The sequence below is a fragment of the Penaeus japonicus genome, unplaced genomic scaffold (genome assembly GCF_977035675.1).
Source record: "Penaeus japonicus unplaced genomic scaffold, GWHDUDI00000001_assembly GWHDUDI00000010, whole genome shotgun sequence".
In the NCBI taxonomy this organism is placed as follows: domain Eukaryota; kingdom Metazoa; phylum Arthropoda; class Malacostraca; order Decapoda; family Penaeidae; genus Penaeus; species Penaeus japonicus.
The window spans coordinates 7514144-7521643 of record NW_028234412.1 but is presented as its reverse complement, the minus strand read 5'-3'; the positions used below and the strand labels follow the sequence as shown (position 1 = coordinate 7521643).

The 7500-nt window shown below is 44.0% G+C and overlaps 1 protein-coding gene across 12 annotated transcripts in view; it reads left to right on the top strand.

Annotated features, from left to right (window-relative positions):
* The window catches only part of Eip74EF (Ecdysone-induced protein E74), a 395461-nt gene that overhangs the window by 215913 nt on the left and 172048 nt on the right, over positions 1–7500 (top strand). The window lies entirely within an intron of this gene.

Genomic DNA, 7500 nt, shown 5'->3' with positions numbered 1-7500 from the left:
CCTCCTAGACGAAGCTAAAGTCAAGGACGTGAAGTCCTGCCCAGGGAGCAAGCAAAACCCGGCCGTGACATGAAGACTACAAGGTGCTTGGGGGGTAGGGAAGGGGGTGGGGGATGAGCAGAGGAAGAAGGAAGACGGGGAGTGTGTGGAGTAGACGGGGAGTGTGGGGGGGGGGAGGGAAAGGAGGGGGAGTGTCCGTGAACCAAGGGATCTGAGGAGTTGAAGGAGTACGTGACGTGACGCAAAGGAATAACCGAGGGATACGGAGAGTCCAATATGTAAAAGGGGTGTTAAGGGAGCCTTGGTACTGAAGAAGGGACGGTGTATAGGGAAGGGAAGAAGGCTCTTCGGGGTTATTGAGTACATACGGCGCGCGTGTCACTGCGGAAGTACTGGCGGAGAAGCAGTAACGCTAATTCCGTGAATATTACAACTGCGGGACTTTCCTTATCAAAGGTATGCAGTTCTTGTTCGTAATTTCAGTGTCCATGATACATTACACAGATATTCTCCGCCGTGTCCTGTCATTTTATGATGTCATAAGATACTCCAGCTGACGTAAGCAAAAATAAAATAGGTCAGTCGCCAATTGGTTCCTGTTGCTCTTCCAGCTAGGTTCGTTACCCTCTCCCCCCTCCCCCTCCCTCAAGAGGTCACCAGCCACCGCACCGGCATCACCAAAGTGGACCATAATGCAGTGTAAGCCTAGTCTCCACTACCCCCTCCCCCTCCCCCTCACCCCACTCTCACTCAACTCCGACGTGGCAGAAGCTCAGATGTGAACGCGGTTGTGAGGTTTGTTCTGGTGGTGAGGTCTTCGCTGTGTTTCGCTTCACTCTGACAGGGAGAGGGAAGGGAGGGAAGGGAGGGAGGGAGAGAGAGAGAGAGGGAGAGAGGGAGAGAGAGGGAAAGCGAGAGAGGGAGAGGGTAAGAGAGAGGGAGAGGGAAAGAGAGAGAGAGAGAGAGAGAGAGAGAGAGAGAGAGAGAGAGAGAGAGAGAGAGAGAGAGAGAGAGAGAGAGAGAGAGAGAGAGAGAGAGAGAGAGAGAGAGAGAGAGAGAGAGAGAGAGAGAGAGCGAGAGAGAGAGAGAGAGAGAGAGAGTCAGCGAATGTGAGGCTGGATAACGAAACATCCTTCCTGGACGCTGAAACGGCAACCTCTGAATCCCCCCCCACCCAACTCACCAACAGGTAGCATGACGTTCACTCCCCATCCTCTATCGCCCCCTCCCCCTTCCCCTTGCAACCCCCTCCTCTCCCTCCTCCCTCCACTTTCAACCCCTCCAGTCTCCCACCATCCCCTGCTCCAATACTCTTCCACCCTCCCTCCCTTCCTTCCCCTCCCTCCCTTCCTTCCCCCTCCCTCCCTTCCTTCCCCTCCCTACCTTCTTTCCCCCTCCCTCCCTTCCTTCCCCCTCCCTCCCTTCCTTCCCCTCCCTACCTTCCTTCCCCTCCCTCCCTTTCTTCCCCCTCCCTCCACTCACCCTCGTCCTGGCTTCCCCCCTCCGTTCTACCACTAAGATGCCCAAGTCTGTATTTTTCAAAGGTTTCTGTCTTTACTTCGTTTATCATACGTTTGGTTCTGATTTATGATGGTTAAGAATCATTAGTCGGTTTATTTAATAATGACCCTGTATCATATATGTGGTTTTCTTGAGCAATATAGACATGATGATAGGCAGTAAGTGAAGAAGTCACAAGAGTGCGCTCTCTCTCTCTCTCTCTCTCTCTCTCTCTCTCTCTCTCTCTCTCTCTCTCTCTCTCTCTCTCTCTCTCTCTCTCTCTCTCTCTCTCTCTCTCTCTCTCTCTCTCTCTCTCTAGACGGACATTGTAGAGAGATAAGGTAAGAGAAGAGAAGAGAAGAGAAGAGAAGAGAAGAGAAGAGAAGAGAAGAGAAGAGAAGAGAAGAGAAGAGAAGAGAAGAGAAGAGAAGAGAAGAGAAGAGAAGAGAAGAGAAGAGAAGAGAAGATAAGAGAAGAGAAGAGAAGAGAAGAGAGAAGAAAGAAGACGCAAAAGAAGAGAGGAAGAGAAAGCGAAAGAGAAAAGTCCCAGACATAGACAGCGATAGACACGAAGAAGGGAGGAGAAAGGGAGGAGAAGGAAAAGGCGAGAGATTCTCGTCGTCGGCCAGGCCCTTCAGCCTCGTGTGCTATCTGACCTTAGACCAGGGCGAGGAAGTGGAGATGGAAAGTCTCGTAAGTCAATCGTGATAAGGTCAAGAACTTTGAACAATTTGCTCGATCAAAAAAAGTTAATGTGTCGTTCGTTCGTTTTCTTGTATTTGATGGTGAGCTGACTTTATATCGATTTGTTTTTTTCATTGTTAATTGCAATCACCATCATCATCACCATCACTACCACGACCGCCATCTCTGTATATGCCACCAACTTCACTATCATCACCATTATCATCCTCACCATCCTCATCCTCCTCTTCTTCATCATCATCATCATCATCATCACCACCATCACCATCACCACCATCACTATCATCACCACCACCATCACAGCCTGAAAGCCTTGGTCATTGGCCTCTCAGGCGATCGATGCACAAGCAACACAGGTCTTCCTGCAACATACTCTTTTCCTCCCGTGTTAAATGCTCGTGTTGAGTCACACCATAATTATCTTTTATGGTGTTTCAGTGTCTACAGTTTCGGTGTTTAAAGTTGCAGGAATTTAGTGGATAAAATTATAATGATATTGGGGGGGAGGGGGAGGGGGAATGGGAGGATGTTTTCTCTTTTATTTTATTTTATTTATTTATCTATTTATTTATTTTTTGTGAAAATTAAAAATGCTGATAGTCTGACCTCAGACAATGACAAATATATATCGATATTTAAAAATATGATATATATGACAATAATTACATTCTTAAAACTTCAAACTATAGCATTAAAAAAAAAATAATAACAGTGATATACGCAGAACATCCTCTTCCATTAGTATATTGCCTCTTCTTCTTATATACTTAGAGCGTTTCTTGCCTGAGACGACAAACTTAGAGTCGTCCTTTTAAGTTGCTTTTCAAGTGTCGACTGAGCTAACGACTCAAGCGTTCGACTCCAGAAGGGGGAGTGGAGGGGGGGTGATGGGGGGGGGGTGGATGTGGAAGAGGGTAGAATAGGTGGAGGGGGATGTCAGTCAGGGGGGGGAGGGGAAGATGGAGGTGGTGAAGGATGTTGTAGGTAGGATAAGGTGGATAGGGAATGGTGCTGTGTTTGGGGGTTGGGGGTGGGGGTGGGGGATGGAGTATTATAAGGAGGGGGTGTTGGTGGAGGGAGGAGGGGTAGATTGTGGGGGGTAGGGGGTTGTGTTGAAAGTAGGCCACCCGTTTGACTTGGAAATTCCAAGTTGAGGACGATCAAGGTTGAGTGTTCTTCCTTCGAGGAGCAGTGTCGATATTTTGAAGAAAGAAATTCCATCGATATCCGTTTATTTAAGTGTCACTCGGAGGAACAATCTGTGTTTTTTTCGTGTGTGTTTTTTAACGTTTTAACCGTTAACCGTTATTCAATTTATACAGATTGTTGAAATCAATAGTGTGTGCTTTTGCAAATTACCAATTACATTATTATTGCTTTCAACACACGCACACGCAGTCCCCCTCCCCCCTCCCCCCAACCCAACCCCCACCAACACATAGAAACAACTTTTAAGAATTTTATCCCGATTATGAATATATATTATTTATTTACTCCCTCGAGGAGGAGCGCGTGTTAGGTCGAGTGGGAGGCTAGAGTGTCAACGCGGGTGAAAGCCAAGAAGTCGCGGCCAGCCAATCGTCAAGGTGGATGAGAGGTTGGATGAGAGGGTGGTGGGAGGAGGAGGAGGGGGGAGGGAGGGGGAGGAGAGGTAAGGAAGGAAGAAGAGGAGAGGTGGAGAGGGAGGGAGAGAGGGAGGGAAAAAGAAAAAAGGAAGAGAGAAGAAACGTGAGCTGGGAGAAGAGAGAAAAAGAGAGGAGGGAAGCGAGAGAGAAAGTAACATTTAAGATTATGAGAATAGGAGAGCAAAAGAAGAGTTAGAAGAAATAGAGGAGAAAAAAATATATGAGGAATAGATAGTAGGGGACGCGTAAAGAAATGCTGAATGTCCTTTTATTTCTGTAACAGGATGTTGATATCACTATTTATATGTATACATATTACTATACATCTATTAAATTCGCATACCAAAGATTGTATAGAATCTTTAATACATAGACTCATACAAATTTATATATATATATATATATATATATATATATATATATATATATATATACATATATATATATATATATAATTGCATACACACACACACACACACACACACACCACACACACACCCACACACACACACACACACACACACACACACACACACACACACACACACACACACACACACACACACACACACACACACACACACACACACACACACACACACACACACACACACACACACACACATATATATATATATATATATATATATATATATATATATATATATATATATATATATTACATCAATTAACTGACTAATCAATTCACTTATTGACTTATCTATATGAAGCTGACTAAGTAGATCTATAAGTGGAAAAGAGAGAAAATCGGCGCGTTCTTGGCTGCACGTGCACAGTGGGTTAAGAGATCTGTATCACGTGTGTGTATTCATTTACTTTCTTCAAGATCCTCTTTCTCTTCTCGTTTTTATTTCATGGCTCTCTTTCTCTGATGTTTTTATTTGTTTTTGTTGTTGTTGTTGAAGTTGCTGTTTGTTTTTCTCTTATTCCTTTTGTTATTTTGTTTTCACGAAATTATTATTTTTAATCATTATTTTTACCGTTTTCCTCATCTTCCTCATTTTTCTCCTCCTCCTCATTCTTATTCTGATTCTTCCTTACTTCTTTCTCCTCATTCATTTTTCTCATTTTTCTTCTTCTTTTTCTTCTTCTTCTCTTCTTCCTCCTCCTCCTTTTCCTCCATCTCTTCCTCTTCATCCTCCTTTTCCTCTTCCTCCTCCTCCTCCTCCCCCTCCTCTCCCTCCCTTCTCTTCTTCTTCTTCTTCATCTCCCTCCTTCGCATAAAGAGGAGATAGATCAGATACCTTAACAGATTCGTCATTCTTCGCCCATTTGATTCGTCACTGTTGATATCAAAATAAACTTGCTTAGGTGACTCACTCGAATGCATGTCTTATTTTATGAAGGGAGTTAAGATACACGACCTTCATATATTTATACATGGGTGTATAGATATTTTTTTTCTTTTTCTTTTTTCTTTGTCATGTTTATTTGTTTACCCCTTTTTCTTTTCTTTTTTCTTTTAATGTTTGGGGTATATTCCACTTTTTTTTTAAAGTCTTCAGCTCTCTTCTGTCTCTTTCTCTTCTCTCCTCTCCTCTCCTCTCCTCTCCTCTCCTCTCCTCTCCTCTCCTATATATATATGTATATATATATATATATATATATATATATATATATATATATATATATATATATACACACACATATACACACCTGTACCTGTCTATATATAAGCTAGATACTTAGGGTTCATAGAACCAGAACCCCCTCCCCTCCCCTCCCCTCCCCAAGATCACGTGACCGAGGCATCCCCAAGGTCATGCTAGGAACTCCTTGCGTTGCCATTGCACGTGACGCGGCATCCTCCAACCATGCGCAAGAAAGTAGGAATCTTCACACTTAATCTCGCTCCTCGCTTCTCGCTGCGGTTAGGAATGGTGTGTGGATGTGTATAGGGGGGAGGGGGGGAGAGGGGAGAGGGATGGGTTGGTGGTTTTTTTTGGGGGGGAGGAGGGGAGGGAGGAGGGTGAGGGAAGGGAGGGGAGGGGAGGGGAGAGATGTTTTTTTTTGGGGGGGAGGAAGGGAGGGAGGAGGGGGAAGGGATAGGGAGGGGAGGGTGAGGGAAGGGAGAGGAGGGGGGGAGAGATGTTTTTTTTTTGGGGGGGGAGGAAGGGAGGGAGGAGGGGGAAGGGATAGGGAGGGGAGGGTGAGGGAATGGAGGGGAGAGGAGGGGAGGGGAGAGATGTTTTTTTTTTTGGGGGGAGGAAGGGAGGGAGGAGGGGGAAGGGATAGGGAGGGGAGGGGAGGGTGAGGGGAGGGGAGGGGAGTTCTTATATGCCTCTCCAACTTGCAGGTCGATATTTGTTATTGCTCCAGGCTGTGTAGGTGGGTCATCGCCGTCTGCTTGTAGTTATTAGTTTGTATTATTGTCATTAATATTATTATTATTGATATTATTATTTTATTGTTATTGCTTTTGTCATTGTTATTATTATTAATATTATTATTAATAGTAGTAGTAGTGTTATTATCATTATTGTTACTATTATTATCATTATTGTTTTTATTATTATTATCATTATCATCATCATCATCATCATCATCATCACCATCATCATCATACTAATAACAGTAATAACAACCATTCTTTACAATTCAATCACTATTACCATTATCATTACCAATATCATTAAAAAACACGACTCCTCACCAAGGTCGGTCACGCTACGTACTTACCTGTTTCGTAAGTGTTCTCCATGTCTCCCCTTGCCTTCTACTTCTTCTCTTCTCCCTCTTCTTATTTTGTTTTATTCTTTTGGAATTGTTTCTTCTTCTTGTCTTTCTTCTTCTTCTTTTTTTTTTTTTTTTTGTTTCTTCGTCTTTTTATTATTATTTTTTTCTTATTCTTTCCCTTTTTCTTGTTTTCCACTTCTTATTTTTATTTTTATTTTTTCCACTTCTTATTTTTCTTCTTCTTTTTCCCACTTCTTATTTTTCTTCTTCTCCTTCTTCTTCTCCTCCATCTTATATTCTTTTTCTTTTGTATTCGTTTTTTCTTTTCTTCCTCCTCCTCCTTCTCCTCCTCTCCATCTCCGTCTTGTTTGTCTTCCTCTTATTCTTCCTTTTCTTGTTTCCTCCCCTCCTTTCCCCTTATTCAGCAGCCTCCCGGTCACGTTTGCTGCCCTTGCACGGGTACTTCCCCGCGTGAAACAAGGTCAGATTCTCCAGCCACGTGACCTCCCCCGCTTGACTCCCCCTCCCCTCGTCCCACCCACCCACTCCACAGTTCTCCATCGCACTCATCCTACGTAGAGAGGGTGGTGAGGGGGGGGGGAGAAGAGGGGGGAGGGGGAGGGTGGGAGAAGAGGGGGGAGGGGGAGGGAGGAAGAGGGAGAGGCAGATCTTGGGGATGAGGATGGAGTAAAAGAGGGAGTAAGAATAGAAGAAGAATAAGTAGAAGAATGAAAAGAAGAAGAAGAATTAGAAGAATGAAAAGAAGAAGAAGGAAAATAAGTAGTAAAAGAAGAAGAAGAAGAAGAAGAAGAAGAAGAGAGAGAGAGAGAGAGAGAGAGAGAGAGAGAGAGAGAGAGAGAGAGAGAGAGAGAGAGAGAGAGAGAGAGAGAGAGAGAGAGAGGAGACTTGGGGATACAGATAAAAACTATAACAAATGATGGTTCCAAGAAGATTGCTTCCAAGAGATTTTTAA